We start from the raw sequence: 20,399 nt of genomic DNA on the forward strand, positions 1-20,399 counted from the left end.
TCCAGCCCTTGGGAGTTTCGAGAGTGCCAATATTACACGAAGCTGCTCTGGTCAGCTGTTCCCACATGTGAAAGGCCCAGCCCTGAGTGGGTGAAAAGTACAGTCTGCCTTGCACTCGTTGGGGTTTTGAGTCATAGCAGATTAGTGTTTAGACAAACTGTTTTTCTCTCTTCCCTATTTCTATGATCTGAAACTACAGATAAAGCCAACTGTGCTGAGGCTGTGAAGACTCATTTGTTTTCACCAAGGAACTGAGTTATTTGCTTCCATCTATTCCATACTATTTGCAAGACAGAGTTTGTTTGCTGCCCGTCTCAGTGCTCCTGAATTCAAAAGTTCTCCGTGTTTCCTAGACCACTGCAACTGTGGGAGCTTCTGACCCTGGCTCACAGGAGGACCACGGCACAGCCCTGTCTGAAAACTCTTCATCAGGGTTACAGTGGGAGCCTTGGCAGCCCCCTCCCCAGCACCCAGGTGTAGAGTCCTTCCTGACCTACAGTATCAGTTAGGCTATTGTCACGCTCAGTCTCCATTACAGCTCACAGCTGCTGAAAACAGGTCACTCTTGCAACCCAGCACTCAAGATCCTCTTGAGTTTGTCCCCAGACTTTGATAGCCAGCTGCAGTTTCCAGAGCCTTATGCAGTGTAGCCCGGGCACACTCCCTGACATTGCTGTTTGTTCTCTGATATCTGTGGTTTCACTCTCTGCATGAGTGAGCGCTGCAAGGCAGGCAGTGGCTTCCTGTGCTCCTTTAGTGTCTCCATTACCTTTTCACTGATTTCAGTTTCGCTGGCAGCCTGATTATCCAGACCCAGGTCAAAGGTGTCTGCTACTTTAGAGTCTTCCCCAAGCACACTTTGAACTGAGCCATTCTTGGCCTCTTCCAAATTTCCAATCCATTTCCCGACCTTCCCCCCCACCCGCCTGCCTTGAAGCTATTGCTGGTATTTTCACCTGGAAGTGCAGGTTACAGTGGCCCGTCTTCCTGTCTTTCTCCATCATGGCCAGACATGGCTTAGCTAGTTGTCTAGGTCACCTTTCTTCTTTCCTTAGACCCTTCTAAGCACTATGCGCTTGGCAAGCCCTTTCATACACACAGGAAGAAATACTGGTAGAGAGTTGCAGATTTACAGAGTGGATCTATGGTTATTACTAAATTCTCACAAAAGGTATTAAAATAGTTCCTCTTTAAACAACCATTTGCCTCATCGCTACTGCATACCTTGTCTGTTGTACTGATACAGTCTATGGGAGAAGGAGCCATGTTCATTATTTACTGTTATATTTCCAGTAAATAACTTCCAGATATTTCCAATAATATATATGCACATACACACATCACACACACACACACACACACACATGGATGAATGGGTGCTATGAAGCAGACGGTGGCTCAGTGAACTAATTTAATTTTACTACAGGTATTTTTGCTTCACACCTAAAAAAGATGTTTCTAAGACATAGATCTGTGTCTTGGAATGAATGGAAACCCACTCTCATAAGCCCAGAAATCTAAATGTTTGGACCTAAGCTCTACACATAAGAGAGAAAAGACAGTGTTTGTCTTCTGGGTCTAGGTTACCTCACTCGTATATTATTTATCAGTTCCACCCATTTTCATAACTACATTTTTTATCAATGAGTAAAATTTCATTCTATCTAGTGCATTTTAATTACCACTTATCAGTTGATGGCTATCTAGGCTATTTCCTTGCTATTGGAGTAGGGTGGCACTAAGCGCACTGTACAAGTGTCTCTGTTGTAGGGTACGGAGTCCTGTGGGCATACACCCATGACAGTTGAGTCAGAGGATGGTTCTATTTCAGCTTTTTGAGAAACTTCCACAATGAGTTCCATAACACAGAACCAGGTTATGGTCCCAAGGATAGGAAATCGGAGTTCTTCGTATCTCATGTCTGGCCAACATTTGCCATCATTTGTTTCCTTGTTGGTTAGCATTCAGACTAAGGTGAGATGGAATCTCAACGTTGTTTTAATTTACCTTTCCCTGACAACTGGAGTTTAAAATGTTTATTAGTCATTTTTATTTCTTGTTTTTGAGAACTCTGTGCTTAGATCCATTGGCCATTTTTTAATTGGCTTGTTTGTTTTCTTGATGCTTGGGTTTTAGGGTTTTCTTGTTTGTCTTTGTTTTTGTTTTGTTTTGTTTTTGAATAGTCCAGATATAAATCTCCTGTCAGTTGTTTATCTGGTAAAGACGTTCCCTACACTTTGTAGGCTGCCAATTTACCCAATGGAGAATTTCCTTTGCTGTAGAAAAGCTTTTTGATATTCCATGAGGTTCCAATTGTCTCTTTCTACTTGTATAGATGCCTGGAATCCAATGTTAGAAAAAAAAATGTGTGTGTGTGTGTGTGTGTGTGTGTGTGTGTGCATGTGTAGGCATGCAAATGTTATAGCACGTATGTAGAGGTCAGAGAACAACATGCAGGAGATGGTTTTATCCTTCTACCACACGAGTTCTGGGCATTGAACTTAGATCATCACACTTATTGACAAGCACCATTACCTGCCAAGCCATCTTCTCTACTCTTAAGAAGTTTCCCTAATTTTCCCACATTCTATTCGAACTCTTCTCGCTGTCTTTGTAATTTCTAATTTAACAATAACAACAACAACAAACCCACTTGAAGAACTATTGTTGCCAAAGCACCGCACAACACATGCATTCTTTTTTTTAAAGTTCTTTTCTTTCTTTTAAAAAAAATTTTTAGATTTATTTATTTATTTAATGTATGTGAACACGGTAGCTGTCTTCAGACACACCAAAGAGGCCACCAAATTACATTACAGATGGTCGTGAGCCACCATATGGTTTCTGAGAATTGAACTCAGGACCTCTGGAATAGCAGTCAGTGCTCTTAACTGCTGAGCCATCTCCCCAGCCCACATTCATTCTTTATAAAGTGTAAAGAAACAAACTGCCCTTGACATGCCAGTCTGATAGATGCCCATAAAAGGCAAGAAAGGAAAAGAAATAATACACTAATAGATACACTAAGAAATAATACACTACTACTAATAATAATAATAATATGTAGAATATGCTACATATTAAGTACATGGTATAGACAATAGTTTTATAAGAAAGAGGATATTTATCTGATATTGAAAGGACACGGAAGAATTAAATTACCAGAAAGAAATGCCTTAGTTTGTTTCCTGTTATAATGAAACACTTGAAGCTGGGTATCTTAAAAAGATAAGAGGTTAGCTTGATTTGATGGCTAGTTCTGGAGCCTCAGGGGCGTGGCTTCATCTCAGGAGAATGCCTGGTAGCAGATGACACTGTCCAGGAACACCCATGAGGGGAGGAGCTTATGTACTAAGAGAGGAAGCCAAAGAAGAATTCAGAAGTCAGGGTCAATCTTTTATAACTAACCTTTTTGTGAGAACTAACCAGTTTCCAGTGAATGCTGCTTCAGATTCTTTAAGAAGCACGAACCTCAATGGTTTAATTATATCCCACAAGCCCCACCTTGAAAGAGTTACACTGCCTTTCACACTGAGGAACAATCTTTCAAGACACAATTGAGGGATACATTCTCAGGCCGCATCCAACCTACAAGGGACAACCCTGAAGAGGCCCACAAAAGAATAACATAAACCATAGGATTTGAAAATAATAGTATAGCCAGGAAAGGTGTATACCTTAATTAGTTTCATTCCTTGCAATATTCTCTTGGCTATTAATTAATTATCCCTTATGTTAGAGAATAGAAACTTAACCAGGATCACAGCTAAGGAGCACCATGACAATTTCTAGAACTTTGCCACCGGTGTATGGTGAGAAGAACTCTTCAGTTCTAGATATCTTAGATCATGTGAGCAGCAGTCAGGCCTCTTGCCAGGGAAGCAGTAGACAGCACAGTCAGGCATAGGTGGACATGGGACTTAGGTGAAATCTAAGGGGAAGGAACAAACACGGAAATGTCCCCAGACCCTACTGTTCTTGATACAGGTGATTCCTTGAAGGGCATTTGCCTCTGAGTTTTAAGAGAAATTGTTTTCATTTTCTTTTAAAAGTAGAATATTCTTTATTAACTCTGAGAATTTCATACATACATATAGTGTATTTTGATCATATTCAATCCCATCCTTCTCCCAACTCCTCCCAAGTCCACTGTGTACCCCCACCCTTCCCAATTGTGTGTAAAAGGTAAGTTATTTTCTACTTACGGACACGCATACATTTGTAAACATCTAAACTCAAACAATGCAGTGTCACAGTCACACAAAGCAGCTGGACTGGAGGTCATTGAAAATGAGAAGGTGAAATTAGGGGTGCATCCAATTTAATTGTGATTCTCAACTGTGGAAACAGACAAATGAGATGTTATCTGGAATTTGTGACTGTTACTTTGACCATTTGTATGTGAATGTCCATTTTAACTTCAAAAATTCATAAATTTGGCCTTGGAATCGACCCTTCTCCATGGTGCTGTTTCTTGATTTTTTTTTTTCCTCCTCTGCTGTTAAATCAACTAGGAAAGAATAAGACTGCTGCCACAAATTTGAGTACAATTTAAAGCAAGTTTTATTTAGTACTGGCCAAGAAGATGGACACTGGCCAGGTCTATATCTGGGACTCCCTGAGAAATATGTGTGTCTGTAAGTAGAAAATACCTTACCTTTTTGGCAGAGGCATGTATATATGTATATCAAGTATATATCTGTCTGTATGTATACAATATATGTATGTATACAATGTATGTATGCAATATATACACATATATGCACATACATGTATATATGATATATATTATATGTATATTAGGTCGAATCGGGGGCAAGCATATATCCTGACACACTTCCTGCCTGGGTACATCCTGCCTACATTCAATCAGGGGCAAGCATACATCCTAACATTTTTTTACCTACTTCCCACCTGCATGTGGGCAAGCACATCCAGTGCATTTGGGTCAACCAAACTTGCTCAGGAAAGTGGAAATATATGGCTGGTTATCTTGTGTGGACATCAGCCTTCAGCCTCTCAGGAAGTATCTGTCCTTGGACAGGGGGCTTACAGGTTAGCAGCATTTTTGTGTTATGGACCTCTTAGGCACAGTAGTTAAGACCTAAACAATAACTTTGGCTCTCACACTGCCACAGTGAGAGACAGGCAGGAACAGTGGTCTTGCCACACAGGCTAGATCCCTGTGCTCATTGAGACCCCATGTGGGTGGAGAAGTGGAACCACTGCTCCCACGCTGGTCACAAGGGACTGCTTTCAGACTGAGGAGCACAAGGAAAAGATGAAGGATGTTCAGAATGGAGGAGGAATTTTTGCATTTTAGGAAAGGAAAACTGTTTTCAGTGAGGGTGAACCTCTGTCAAATTGACATTCTCTATCCTGGAGCATATTCACAGAACTCTTTCCAGTCCCAAAACATCTTAGGAAAACAATGATCTCATCTGAAGGAGCTGAATCGACTTGGATGCGAACTCCATCAGACAAGCTTCCTGAAAAGACAGAAGAATAATAACCAACATCTGAGTTCCATAAATTTATTTTTTTAAAAAATGTTTCCAAGAAAAAAAGCCAATAACTCTATCTTTTCCACTCTACTTCCTGCTCTAGTTCAAACATCAAACAGAATCCACGCATCTAGAGATTTGAAGAGGGTTTTTTCTTTTTATCTTTCTTTCTTTGTTTTTTCTTTGTTTCTTTGTTTGTTTTTTTGTTTGTTTGTTTCTTTCTTTCTTTCTGTTCCTCTTCCCACAGTGAGGTTTTTTTGTTGTTGTTGTTGTTTTTTTTTTGGTTTGGTTTGGTTTTGCTTTTATCTTTCCGTCATATGACTTTCATTTTTGGTCCTTTGGAAACTTATTCGTTTCTGGTTCCAATTCAGTGAGGTCGGGTCTAGTTTTACCTCTTTAGATTGACATGGAGAAGCAGAATTTTGCCAGCACGTAAATATAGTATCTCTCCTCCACACACTTACTCTTTGCATGTGGCCTCATTATACATCTCTACAGCTCAGGGACCCTGAGTGGCCAAGGGTAGGGGAGAGTGGCCCAAGAGTTTTAAGTAATCGCTAGGCTCCCTAGATATGACCTCCCTTCCTTGGAACAAGAGAAAGAGTGTGGATAGTGTCCTTCATGAGTCTTTTTGTTGTCTCCTAGTATGTGATATTTACTAATTTATTCATATTGTAGTCTCAGTTGACATCCCCTCAAATTCCCTGGAAATAAGAAAAGGTAAACCTGTTTAGAGCTCAATGGAAAAAAATACTCAATTGCTTCCAGTAGTTCTTTACTGATGGATTAATGGATGGAAATAAGTAACGTCTGGCACCTCAAATAAAAATAGATGCAGTGTGATTCTCAAAAGAGAAGGGTTCAGAAGGGCCAAGAATTCTCTGGGAGGGGGAAAGAGAGAGAGAGAGAGAGAGAGAGAGAGAGAGAGAGAGAGAGAGAGAGAGAGAGAGAGAGAGAGAGAGAGAGAGAGAGAGTTCAGAGTTTTCAGTGAGCCATTGTGTGTGCCATGATTGGCTACTGAAGCAGGAGAGGCTCAGGATGGCAGGCCTCTGACTCTTACAGAAACAGGTAAAGGACTCAGATGATCACATGACCAGGTGAGATGGCCCTGCCAGGTCTTGGGAAGGAAGCAGAATGCTGCTAGGGCAGCAAGGCTTCTGATCATCACAAATGGCAACAAGTTAGTTTGGGATGTTCAACTAGAAATACAGTCCCAAGAACTGGCCTTGTGCTCTAATTGGTGTCTTGTTTCTGCTCTTAACATGTTCCTGATTTCCTAGGGGGATAAAATCACCCATGTCAATTTTTTTTTTTTTTTTTGGATATTTTCTGCTTTTACCTCTAATACACTTTATTAGATTTTTCTTTTGGTCACTTTTTATTTTTCTAGAAACTATCTTTTAACTAAATTTTGAGACAATTTTACCTTTTCCACCCATTTCCTTTAGGCATTCAATCAACAACCCTCATTTCTTCCTGGCGGGCTTTTTTGTTTGGTTTGGTAGTTGAATCCATTTCTGATTTTTTTTTTCTTAAACTTGTAATTCATCTGGTAATACTGGTAAGCATCGTGAAATGAGAGGACAACCCTTATAGGTGCCTGTCATGGGCACACGGAGTGAATTTGCGGGGACATTGAGGCAAATATGAGTGTATCTTGTGTGAGGAGAGTTAGTTTATCAAACCAATGCAGCTAGACAAGGGAGACACAGATTGTACTTACCTGTCTGGGTTTTTCTTTGTGTGTTTTAGAATATCAACTCGTTTTATTTACATAAGAATCCAATGAGTGAGCTATGATTATTAGCCTCATTTTATGAATGAATAACTGGAACAGATTAGCCAGGTAATGTACCCAAGTACACACAGAGAGACAGCCAGCAGACAATTTTCCTCCAGCTTCTACGGTGGTGGGAGACATAAAGAATGTGAAAGAGAAGGTGTTTAGGGATGAGAAGAACAGGAGCCTTCTATTTCTTGTTGGGTCCTAACAACATAGGAGGAGCAAATAAGCCTCCTTACTTCTTTATTGAAATACTTTATGAGTGTATATTAATTATCTATAATTGGTCTTATGATGATATCTTCATACATGTACATAAGACATTTTGATCATATTCACCCATCACTTTCTTTTAACCCTCTTACTCATAGTGATATCATTTGTCTTTTCAATGAGGCCCCCTTTTACTACTGTGTGTGTACATGCATGTGAACATGCACATGTGCACCCTCAGTGAACTTCATTAGGTTGTTTACAGGAGCACAAATGATGTTTCCTTTAATATATATTACTTATTTAAAATATTATATCAATATAATATATGTTATATATTATGCTATGTCATGTTATAATGTATAATATAATATATAACATAACATATTATATAATTATTATATATAATATATATGTAATGTGTATATATATAATATATATAATGGGTATGTATATATATACACATATACATACATTATGTATATTATATAATGTATATATATAATGTATATACATTATACACACACACACACACACACACATATATATATATATATATACTGGGTATGTATGTGTGCCTGTGTGAGTTTATGTGCACTATATATGTGCATATGCCACAGGGCTTCTAATTCCCTGGAACGGGAGATATAGGCAATTGTGAGCAGCCTGATGTGATTGCTGGTAGCCAAGCTTGTGTCTTCTGCACAAGCAGTTACTGCTCTTACTGCTGAGTCTTTGCTCCAACCCCTGATTGGGGCTTTTAAAGAAGTCTGGGCACATCACAGGCAGATACACTACTGAAGAAGCTATAGATTTGTCCCTTTCTCCGCCATCAACTATTAACTGCATCTGAATCTTCAGAAAGGAGAGGGCCTGTGAGTCCCTCCCCTTTCCACAATAGGGTACTAACACCCAATCTTGCCTTCACTCTATCTTATAAGGACATTCATCCCATGCATAAAGACAGAGCCCTCGTGACCTAATTTCCCATTTTATTTCACCATATTAGGGAATGCGATTCATTTTATTTACATTTGCAGTCTATTGATGTTGACAGGCTGAACATACCACACCTAAGTGCAGGCTTACTCTGGCTTCTGTCAAGTTTTTCCTGAGGTGGCTTGGGAATTCTTTTGAAGTTAAGTGGGCTTGTGTAGCTAGAGAGGGGTGAGCTTGGTTCTTCTAGAAACTTCCTGCCTAAGACCACAAACTGTTTAATTCTGGTAATCTGGAAGAGTGACTTCGCTTCTGTGTTTGTTGGAGTGAAAGGATCTCCAGTCCCAGGCATGGGAACTCCATTGGTCAGTTGGAATGGCATGTTTACGCTTACATTACTTTATAGAAGCTGTTTTATGTCATTCAAATCAGCTGGGAAGAGGTAGCTTCATTTCTAATGGTGGAGGGTTTTGTTTTCTTTATACTTCTTATCTTCCTATATGACCTCTAGTCAACACCCATTTCATTAGCTGTGTTAAAAATTCAAAATATAAGGCATCCTCTCCCTTCCGAAGGTTCCACACCACCTCTACAGCACGGTCATCTTTCCTGGCTTCTGTAAACACCTTATGGTGCTTTCTTCTTTACTTTAGATACAGGGGTTCATAAAGTGGTCCACCCAGTCCTCATCAGGTGCCTCTGACTCTAAGATGATCTAAGGCTACCTGAGGAAATGTCTGAGCCAAGTCATGGAAGTTGAAAGCCGGGTTTGGATTCTGCAGAGAGGGGAAATAGAATAAGTAAAGAGAACGCTGGTCCCATAGAGCCATCTGTAAATTCCTCCTTTGGCAAGCTGTGAGATCATGGTCCGGCCAAAGGACTTACAGAGATTCTGTTTTCACCACATGGAAACGAGAAACTTCAACCACACTCCGGCGTCCCGTGGCGTTTACCACAAACACGCACACCCTGTTTCCTTTCACAGCTTCTTCCCAGCAGCTGGCAGGTGAAGGAGGCTGCGGGAGTTGTGATGATTGTATTTGGCTCATGTTAGTTCCCTGACTCAACTTTTCCTTTGAAAAGTTTCACTCTATGTCAGAAATCAGTTAAGGGAACTGACATCTAGCTATAAGATGAATAAAAGAAAAATTTATCGCCCTTCCTAGATTCAGACATTTTTTTTCTGTCTGGCCTACGAAGTGGAGCCACCTTGATTCCTTAGTGACTGTAGTTAGCTTTAGAGAATGATTTCTGATGGGCATTTCCACCTCATCATGGCTGATTCAGAGCACTGACATATTGTTCTGTGACTAGGGAAGTGCTCCTGGGCCCGTTCCTTCCCATTATGCACTCTGCTTCTATCAACGCTGGACCTTCCTTTTCAGATTCTTCCAAGGCACAGTTGACGGCTGGGAAGACGGATGAGTGATTACAGTGGTTATTGCACATACATTTGGGCCTGAGTTCAGATCCCAGGCATCGTGTGACAAGCTGCCATGGTGCCAGGCACCTGCAATGTCAGCTTTGGGGGGGCAGGGGACAAAGCCATAAGAATTGTGGGGCGTCTCTGGTCTACTAGTCTGACAAAAGCCATGAGTTTGAGGTTCAATGAGAGACCTTGCCTCAAAAGATGGAGAACAGATAGGAGATACCAGATGTCATCTGTCCTCTCTATGTATGCACCACACACACACACACATACACATTAACACACACACAAGCACACACACACACAAATTACACACATCATATACACATACACACATATCACACACATCACACACATATGCACAAAATGAATTTTATAGAAAAACATTAAGCAAGGTTGTGCAGTAGTTTCATATATATATAGATATACCTGTTAATTGAGTACTTTTTATTTTACTTTACTGTTAAATGACAGATTATATACCTCCTTTCTTACCCTGTCATGAGAAATCCAAACATATTATTAAATACAACAAATACATTCTAAACGCATTGGATCTTTGCGAACCACCCTTATCAGTGTTTCATTAACTCATATGGACCAGAAAGATTTTACATTTTAATAAAATATTATGTTCCTCCTTTTCTTTTATACCAGTAACAGGTATAGTTCTTAATCTATTCTTCATGATTGTCTCCAAAATATTACTCTATGGATTGTAGCGCTTTACCAGAAAACCAGTCTTCGTGTCTCTATCTCTGTCTCTGTCTCTCTGTCCCTGTCCCTGCCCCTGTCCTTGTCTGACTGTCTGCCAGCCTGTCTGCACCCCCCTCTCTCTCCCACCCCTACTTCCCCCTCTCTCCCTCTGCCACCTGGTTTGTGTGTGTGTGTGTGTGTGAGTGTGACTGTGTGTGTGTTTAGTTTTATTTGTTTGGCAAAGACAGCCCTATGTAGCCCAGGCCGGCCTCAAACCACAACCCTCCTCCAGTCTCAGCACCCAGAATGATGGGATTACAGGTGTATACCATCATACATACCTAATAATCATTCCAATTTCCCATCTACACATTGTTCTGAGAGAACAGACGTGGTCACTTGGTTTTCCATGTCCCCTCCATGGATATGTTAAACCTTTGTAACTTTAAATACAGCAAACTGAGAAATACTTTCTGGATTTCCAGATGCTTGTCTTCTGCCTCATTGTTTAAAGTTTCCCTACAGCTAAAGCTGTCCATCTCCAGATGCCCAGAATTCTCTAAAACTAGCTGCTCCTGGGCGAGTCAATGCACTAAGCAATAGTGTCATAGGAATTTTTTTTTCTCAAGCAATGTATCAGGATACTTGGACAGACTTCGGTAGTTGGGACAGTGAACAGGAGAACTAGAATTAGGGAACCCTCCTCCAGAAACAAAGTTATGGGGCAGAAGCCAGATCAGTGGCCCCATTGCAAAGCAGATTTGTCCCATAGCATGGGTCAGGAGAGCCAGGAACTGAAGGGAAACCATGTCATACTTCACAGCGGTGTGTAAAGCCAGAGCCAGAGCCTGATGACATGTATATTTCATGATCCTATAAATCAAGAAGGGTGCCATTTTGTCAATGAAGTCACTTGTATCTCCATAGCACTTAACATGCCCCAACTAATGGCATGATGCTGGAAGAGTAATACAGAGACTGGGAGAATGGGAGTCAATGTCCTATTCCATCACCAATCAACTGCATTCTTCATGGATTTTTAAAAATGATTTATATATGTGGATGGGTGGTTTGCTTGCATGTTTATCTGTTTACCATATATATGTGCATTGACTGTTGAAGCCAGAGGAGGCATTTAATCCTTTGGACCTGAGGTTATATAGGCCATTGTTAGCAGCCATATGAAGGACGAGAATTGAACCTAGGTTCCCTGGAAGAGCAGTCTGTGCTCTTAACCACGAAACCATCTCTCCAGCTCCCTCTCTATGTATTTCTACCTAGAATCCCTTTATTATTGTGTGGATATTGTTTCAAAGTTTTTTTTAAAAAAAACTCCCACTCACATGATGCATAAAAACAAAGACATTTCCATTTGGGAAGCCATGCCTGAAGTCTTCAGGGAAGAGCTGAGATAATTTTAAGTTCCAGATAAATGTGCATATCCTTGGAACCCATGATTTCTCACATGATGACATATATTCAGACTGGATAGGTTAAGAAACACAAACATACACACACACACACACACACACACACACATACACACACACATATACACACACACTGTGCCAGCATTTTACATAAACTACTTTCAGGCAATAACTTACTCTAGGTGCCATTTTGACCCCTAAACTGCTTTAGATTTAAAACAAAAGAAAGATCACAAAAAATAAGAATCTATTTTATCTGTTCCAAAGTCTGTAGATTCCATCCATTTTGAGCAGAACCCTCTTTTATCCTTGAAGAATGATGTATGCAGATGTCCCAATGACTCAGCAACCTGCAGGAATGGATGGAGACTCATTGAGGTAGACATCTTCTAGAGGTAGCCCACCATTTCACAGTCTGCACCCAGAGTCACCAGTATAACACCTGGTGTTCATAACAACATAGCTTAGTGCAGGTACCCAGGAAAAGGGGAAAGCCATTGTTGAATGGCCCTTGCTTTCCTCAGGCTCTGTCTCAGCACTAAGTTTGACTGAAACAGGCAGAAAACTAACAACCAAGAGAGAGTCTTAGGTATCAACTTCACCATCTTACACCCTTCTCTTAAGACATCTCTTAGCCTGACTGGATCTCAGCCTCTTTCTCTACAAAGCAAGACAACTGGTCCAATGGCCTTGGATTTGCTCAACTTCAGAGGACTTTTAACACAAGAAACAATTGCCATATAGTATGAAAAATGCCTATAGTATGAACTATTAAAGAATGGATATTTTAAAAACCTGTTAAAGTGGAAGAGACCAAGAACCATAAAACCCAAAACTATTTCATGACCATTGAAATGGATTTGGGAGGCACAAAATAAAGGAAGATTTTCTTGGTAAACCTGGACAAGCCCATCAAGCATCCCTTGCCACTGCAACCAACCAACTTCACCCTGCAACTCTCCCATCAGCTCAGTTATGGGACAAGAAGAAGTAGAGAAGCTTTGCAAATACATGCCAAGTGTTGGCCAGTGACGTAGCATCAAACCCTTGTCCACGTGTGGATCTGCTTTAAAGGGACTGTTGTTATGAGTGAACCCCTGGCACAGACCCCAGCACCATGCACAACATGCTCAGACCACAGAGTCCTGCTGCCAGAATTGCTTGTCATGTCAGAGAGGAAGAGCTGTGAGCGAAAGGAGAGAGAACTGGATTTCAGGGCCATAGAGTGTGAATGCTCTGGTCGGAATGCTATGTGGTAGTGTTTAGCAGTCAAACATGGAGTGTGACTACTATTTTAACCTTCCTTTATACTGGAGTATCTTTAGACCCAAAAGCTAGACGCCTCAAATTCAACCCCTGACTGCTAATGAGGCCTGGCTTGGATTAGTAATCCTCTTTGCACTTTGCTTTCATCTTTTGCAGTATTGGAACCAGAATGCTGCCTGCCTCTGGGATTTCACTGAGAACTTAAAGACTTCATGTATGTTAAAATCAAAACAAAAACAAAGACCCGAGTGCTTGGTACAGAGTAAACACTATGTAAAAAATAAATGACTACTTTATCTGTCCCATTGATATGGTTAATGTTGGTTTTCTGTCTAAGCTCCACCCCACACCTACCTGGCAATAGCCAGGTATGCTCCACCCCAGAGATATGGCCCACTATAAGAGGGGCTACTTGCCCCTCCTCTCCCTCTTTCCTCTCTCCCCTCTCCCTCTCTGCCCCTTGGGCTCTCCTCCCCCCCTCTCCACGTGGTCATGGTCGGCCTCCACTCCACTTCCCTACTCTCTCTCTCTCTCTCTCTCTCTCTCTCTCTCTCTCTCTCTCTTTCTCTCTCTTTCCCTCTCTCTCTCTCCCACTAACTCCCATCCCCTACTCTGAATAAACTCTATTCTATACCATGCCTGTGTGTGTGTGTGGTTCCTCAGGGGGAAGAAGTGCCCGGGTAAGGGCCTGCCTGGGCACCCCATTCCCCCACACCACCGTGTCATACTCCCTTGACCCCCAATCCTCTCTTTTTAAGCCCTCACAGTTAAAATTCCTTAGATGCATTGAAAATAATAAGGTTTGGGATGCACTTCTTTATAGGATTCTTGATTCTGTTATTACTTGGACTTTCTTCTATCTTTTTCTTTGTGGATGGTAAAAGCAGAGGTGTTCCAGTGTCGAGACATATAGTTGCTGTGGTTATGGTACCTCTCTACCCTTTGGGTCTGCTCAAAAAAGCAAATTGTGGGTTAAACATATATGTTCCTCTTCCCGTGAACCTTCACTGGCTTAAGAAATGCTAGAACACTTCAGAGAAGACTAATTCTGTCTTGAAAACCAGAGGGAATTATGTCTGCTTAGGGAATGGCTGACAGAAGCTACATCACTGTGGCACCACAAACCAAACAAAACTTGTGGCCTTAGTGGTCGAGACAATAGCTGGATTACAAGGGCAACCATGTTTTTTGTTTTGTTTTTTGTTTTTTGTTTTATTGTTCAGATCTAGACAATAAAATGACTGGGAAAGCAATTGCCCAGGTCTTTGCTTCACTGAGATGTGTTTTTCTTTGACAGTAGAGAATTTCCAACACAGAGAGCACGCAAGTATCCAGTGTTCATAGGCTAATTTGGCTGACCATGATTTTCTGTCTTACCAATCTCCTACATGATCCCTTACAAATGACTTTACCATGTTTCTTCTCTTTTTTTTTTACCTCCTGAAAATAAAAGTTGGCCCAGGAAGTATGATGTTTTTATTAGCAATCCAACCACACAAGGAGGTTATTGAAACTCAAATGGATGGAAAGTTTCTGAGAGATGTTGAGTATTGGCCAGAGAATATGCTGCAAATGAAGATGGAGATCTTGCCAAGTCCAAAGCTAACAGTCCTCAGGAGCATCCCTGAGCTCCAGCTGGAAATAGGAGACAAGTTGTCCCTCAAAGCACTCTGAATACTTTTCAAGATCCTCTCCCCAAGTGTTGTTTGCACAGTAACCACACCTAAATGTGCCCTCTGTCTACACTTCTGAGTTATTTACTCTTTCACAGAGACCTGAAAAAGAAAGTAATTTATTCATCATCCAGACTAACTCCCAAAGGCATTTGGAAACTCACATAACAAATTACTTTATAGCCATCAATAAAGCTCTTCAAGGCTTTATTAGGGTTTTTCTTTCATTAAAATACAAGCAAACTAAACAGATTAGTTTTCTATATCAAGTCAAGGAAGCCAAGGGTCTGTACATAGACACATGGTGGCACAGAAGGGTTTATCGATCTAGTCTAAGTTGTCAGCCTAAAAGATTCTTGTCTTTTGTAACCTTGGTGGTTTGACATCTTACCAAGTCTGTTCCATCAAAGGAAACATTCTGGGCCTTTTGTTTTTCATCAATAATTTTAAAATTATGTTATTGATTAGCATATAGAGAAATGGGTTTCATAGTGACTTTTTCATACATACATACATACATACATATATACATGCATGCATATGTACATATATACATATATACATACATACATATGTGCATATGTACATACATACATACCATTATGATTCCCTAGATCCTCTACCCACCTTGGTGGTCCTTTCTTGATGCTAGGTGCCCAGCTTTTGCTTTCATGATAACCATATTTCATTACTCTCTCTGTTCTTTTAAATTTATATACCTCTTTCCCCCTCCCATGTTCCCCTTCTCCTTTTAATAGATTATAGATAGATAATGGAAAGCTAGGTAAGTAGGTAGGTGATTGATTCTGCATATGAGATAAATCAGTCGATATTTGTCTTTCTGAGACTCTTGTTCTCTTTCAAAGCCCTGAGCTCACCACTCTACCGAGGAGGAAGATAATTTTCAGACCCACAGACAGTAGCAGAAGACGGCAAAGCCGACTTGAAATGGTGGATTCTTCCCCCTAAGATCATTAGCATGTTGGTATTGGCAGGAAAGCAGGAGAGAAGAGTTTGTTCCCAGCAGCATTCACACTCAGATGCTGAGAAGGCAAATACTATGACCCGTTTCTGCAATGCAGCCTGCTCTTGCCCCCAGTGGGTAAGCAGTTTCCTCCCTGGACACATCAACTTACCACACTTCAAAGGGTTCCCTTGGTGCAGACTCCTCGCTTGTTCAAGGTCTCTGACCTATGGTGGTTTCCCTCCCACGCCAGCACTGAGTACAGACAACCATATAGGTAGCAGAGGAAGAAAACCCTGGGCTTATTTTCACACCTCCTTGTGTAGTCTTTGTTGTTTCTAAATTAGTGGTTTTTCTGTTCCCACTTTGTGACATTCTAATTTCTGCATTTATTTATTCTTCAGCTTTAAAAAAAAATTTGAGTTTAGCTTATACCTTCCCTTTCCCACTTCTCAATATCCTATTTGTTCAAGTTTGGCAGCCACATCTCTAGAAGCAGGTTCATTGATTCAGGCATCCAAACTAGAAATGTAGGGTTGACAGGACCTGGGTCACATCAGGCACAGGAAACCCCCCAGGATACAAGGGCTCTAAATGAGAGCCCAGGAGATGAGGCAAGTTACTATATTTGGTACAAAAATATAGAACAGATGTTGAGGCCACAAACAAACCTCAAAAAGAAGTTATACCCCAAGCTAGAGTTCAAAGCAGGAGCATAGAGCACAATTTAAAGATGAGTTAGCAAGGAAGGGCCTCTTGCAACTAGCATCACCACCATTATTTGATGTCTACAACAGAGCTGATGCTCTGCCTGATGCTGTACACACACCATGGTTCTGCTGCACTCGGTCTCTATGGTCCCCAAGGTGTGGCAGAAACTGGCTGGATGTTCCATTTCACCCTGCCTCGCTGGTAATAAGCCATGCGTTCTCAGGTCTCACATGAATACTGGACAGGTTTTTGATGTTCTTGGTCTGGCTGACCCTTAGAGGAGAATCATCCAAAGGTAATGTGGATTCCTCCATCTTCCTTCAGATGTGCTCTCTTCAAGGCTTTATTAGGGTGGGCAACACTGTACTGATGGGGCTGTAAGATTAGGGAGCACTGACTACCTCCATCTCTGTTCCACCATTGACTTTCAGGGCCAGACATTAGAATCAATCCTTTAGGAAAGGAGTTTAGCAACTACTTGTCAACCCTGGGGACAGACCACCTAGCCTTTCATCTTCGCTCTGTGAAAAATTGCCTAACCTTGAACAAAGCTCTTACCAGCCGCAACATACTAAAATTAATATTCAGTTGATGACTAGTTATTGCACTAAGTAGAACTTTTTTAAAGATTTACTTATTTATTTTATGTATATGAGTACACTGTAGCTGTGTAGATGGTTGTGAGCCATCATGTGGTTGCTGGGAATTGAATTCAGGACCTCTGTTCACTCTAGCCCTGCTCACTCTGTGGGCCCTGCTTGCTTAGGTCCAAAGATTTATTTATTATTACATGTAAGCACACTGTAGCTGTCTTCAGACACACCAGAAGAGGGAGTCAGATCTCATTATGGATGGTTGTGAGCCACCATGTGGTTGTTGATATTTGAACTCAGAACCTTTGGAAGAGCAGTCAGTGCTCTTAACAGCTGAGCCATCTCTCCAGTCCCGAATAATACATTTTTTTTTTAAATTTTAAGAGTCTAGTCAAAATATTAGGTCAATTTCTGATGACTTAGGTAAACAATTACTCAGTGTCTATTAATGTTGTCACTATCAGGAAGCATCTTTCTGTTTTAGGAATTGTATAACTTAAGAATCTAATGTAGAAAAGGCAGCCTGTTGGAGACTTGGGTGAACAAGATCACCATGCATCTCTCTAGGAGTGAACCAATTCTATTGGATCTTTTCTTTCAGAGTCTGTGTGTGAAATATCCCAGCCAGCTCTTCTTGGAGAAGAGCAGCAACTTTCAACCTAGGAATGTCTGTCTACTTTAGACAGTGTTATGGCAATGTTTAGGACTTCTATTTGTTGTAACCAGAATGAGACTCTACTACTAACATGTCTTTCATAATCACTGGGAATACTTTTACCATCGCACAATGCACAGAATTTCTAGAGCCCAAAATGTAAGTGCTAAGGTTGAAAAATCCTGGGTAGGTGAAGGTGTTTAGCAACAACAACAAGGAAAATTAAAGAGTCATAAATGCTAAAAAGAAAAAAGTTTTTCCCCATATGGTATAATTTATTAGTTCACAGATATAATGGTGCCTCAGAATTCTCAAGTAAATATAGAAGATAAAGGACATTTAGACAGAGTTGTACACTGACAGCAGAGATCAATTCTAAGAAATTGGTCTTTAGGCATTTCTTGTCATTGCTGTTATATGAGCATCAGAAAGTGAACTTACATAAATTAAGACAGCTGGGAAATCACTTTATTAGAAGACATAATTTTATTAGCATATATGCAGCCTATTTGTACTGACATGCACATGCATGTGCATATTTATGTGTATATTTTGTACATCTGTATATGTGCTTTGTGTTCACATAAATACACATGTGTATGTAAGTACCCATATAAATTTGTATGCATATATGTGGAGACCAGGAGTTGTCAGATATCTGCCTTGATTGTGCAATACCTTAATTTATTTTATTTATTTGTTTCACATTTGTGGGTATTTTGCCTGCATATATGTATGTGTGCCACATACACGCAGTGACCATGAATGTCCGAATAGGACATCAGATCCTCTAGATCTGGAGTTACAGATGTTTCTGAGCACTATGTAGGTGCTGGGATATGAATCAGCCCTCTGCAAGACTAGGTGATATCCATTATGGTTCAACCATCATTACAGACCCTTCCCTTATTTTCTGAGACAGGGTCTCGCATTGAACTTAGAGCTCACCAATGCAGCTAAACTTGCTGGACAGTAAGCCCTAGGAATCCTGCTATCTCTGCCTCCTTAGCTCTGGGAATACAACTGTGTGCCACCAAGCCTAGCTTTTGTGTGGATGCTGGAGAAATGACTTTGGGTTCTTATGCTTGCATGGTAAGCACTTTACTGACTGAGCCACCCCTAGCTTCTATGTGTATACTTTAAAGATCTTTTTTGTTTGTTTACTAAGCATTTGGTTAATCTCTTTTTATAACCCCTCTCTTTGTCATTGATATTTCTCAATGCTAAGTGATTCTCGGCTGTCTGGTTGTATTTACAAAGAGAGTCTACATCAGCCTGAAGTCTGGCTTGTCATGTAACCAGTGGGTCCCGAGCATTAGGAATGGAGTTTGGCTATCTCTACCTTTATAAAGTTTCCAGGATATTTGAAGACAGCGTGAGGTTCTAACTAAAATAAGGACCTAGGATGGTTTCATTTGGTTCGGCTTTGGCTTCAGAATCACTGAGAATCTAAGATAAGGAAGACAATGGGATTTGAATGAAGGCTACTATCCAAGAGAGGCTTGTCTTTAAGAAGGAAAGAAACTACTACTGGCCTGGGTGTACTCAGTAGCAAGGCCAGCATGGGCTGATAGAATGGTGTTGAAGCTCAAGATGGGAGGAGAAACCCTAGAGCAATTTAAAAAAAGGCAGGCTGAGCAGAGACGGCTTCATCATCAGCCTTTTCCTTGGGGCCGTTGCTCCTACACTTGCTTTCTGTAGGACCAAGATGCTGAACTTAATTATTTCATTCTGCCTTGCTCTGATTGGATGGACACTTTAGACCATTGTCATAGATACCCATGGATGGTATCCATTTATATTTGGGGGAATCTGTGTGCACTGCTGTCATGCTTGTGGCACAAAGCCACCATCTTCCCAGCACACACAAAGGCAACCAGGAAATTCAGCATTCACAGACAATAACAGGAATTATATGCACCCTACACTGGTGCTCGGTGGGGAGCTTAGCTTTGAACTGCCCATAACAAGGCCTTCACAATGTCTCTATTGCTTCTACATATTAACCTGAGTTTCAGAGCTTTCTGTATGACTATATTGTTCCCCTAGGTTGCAAAACTCCTCCCGCTGCTCTAACCCTAATGCTTCAGGCAACCATAGGCAAGGGACTACAGTCTAGATTCCCACTGGTGTCAAATGAGGCCGGCTAACCTCAGAGGGGCTGCTCAGGTTGACTCAGAGATGGTGGGTGTGTTTTCATTACCTCTTGGCACTCATGTTGTGGTGCCATGGGAGAAAGAAACAGGCTACTGGAACTTACCTCCAGGATAGCCCATTGGAAGAAGGGACTCACACAGGGTGGAAGATTTGGATATATCTATATTTGGTAGGAAACTCTATGAATCCAACATAGCAATTAAATAGCATGCCTCAGGCACGCTTCTGCAGGATGAGTAGGAACAAATTAAAGCTTAGTATATACCTACACTAACAGTTTTTCTTTTATTACATTATTTTATTTTATACTACATTACATTATTATATATTTTTTATTATACTACATGGCTTCCTTAAAAACAATCTCCCTCATGGGCTTAAATTGATGT

The sequence above is a fragment of the Apodemus sylvaticus genome, chromosome 15 (genome assembly GCF_947179515.1).
Source record: "Apodemus sylvaticus chromosome 15, mApoSyl1.1, whole genome shotgun sequence".
Taxonomy (NCBI): Eukaryota; Metazoa; Chordata; class Mammalia; order Rodentia; family Muridae; genus Apodemus; species Apodemus sylvaticus.